The 871-nt window shown below is 41.1% G+C and overlaps 1 non-coding gene across 1 annotated transcript; it reads left to right on the top strand.

Moving 5' to 3' along the window:
• The first annotated feature begins 383 nt into the window (after positions 1-383).
• LOC118576824 lies at positions 384-487 on the top strand. Its single transcript, XR_004944033.1, has one exon. It is a non-coding gene; the product is annotated as a U6 spliceosomal RNA (small nuclear RNA).
• Positions 488-871: the final 384 nt, after the last annotated feature.

Below are 871 nucleotides of genomic sequence, written 5' to 3'. Positions count from 1 at the left end.
TGAAGCAAGAAATGTGTCTGTCTGTCCTCTAGGAGCTAAAGCAGACTGTGGATGGGCACCAGCACAGAAACAGGACCTGGTAAAGATGATTCCCCCGGTTCAAGATCCACTTGGAGCATCTCCAGCCTTCTGACTTAAAAACTGGAAATCAATGTGGTTCTTCAGGCTATTCCAGAGGGATCAGGTCCGGCATTACCAAAGCCCATGGATGCTCAACTCATTTATATAAAATAAAATTACATGCATTTTACATAATCTATATACAGCTTTCCCCATACTTTAAATTGTCTAAATGACTTGTGATACCTGGTATGATGTAAATGCTGCCTAAAGTCATTACAGTGCATAATTTAGGGAGTAACATCAAGAAAAGCATCTTATGATTGCTTTGGCAGCACATATACTAAAATTGGAACCATACAGAGAAGATTTAACACAGCCCTTGCTCAAGGATGACACACAAATTCATGAAGCATTCCATATTGTTCTGCATCATCAAGGGAATGGCCAGGCTGGGGTGGCTGGTCCACAGGAAGACATGCACTACTGTTGCCTTCACACAGGTTAACTTGGAAGACAAGGGTGCTCTGGCTCAGCTGGTGGACACGTTAAATGACAAATGTGATAAGATCTGATGTCACTGGAGAGGCAACGTCCTGGGTCGTAAATCTGTGGCCCCGATTGCCAAGCTGGAAAAGGCAAAGGCCAAAGAACTTGCCACTAAACTGGGTTAAATGTACACTGCTAAGTTTTTTGTGCATAAATATAATTACAAACTTATCTTCCCAAAAAAGAAAGTCTTAACATGCTCAATACAGATGCATTTTTTTTTAAATATTTTAGACTCAAGGGTTGGCTATCTGAATCTGTA

This window comes from Onychomys torridus, chromosome 1 (assembly GCF_903995425.1).
Source record: "Onychomys torridus chromosome 1, mOncTor1.1, whole genome shotgun sequence".
Classification (NCBI taxonomy): Eukaryota; Metazoa; Chordata; class Mammalia; order Rodentia; family Cricetidae; genus Onychomys; species Onychomys torridus.
Note: the sequence above shows the minus strand (reverse complement) of the source record. Positions and strands in the feature narration are given on the sequence as shown.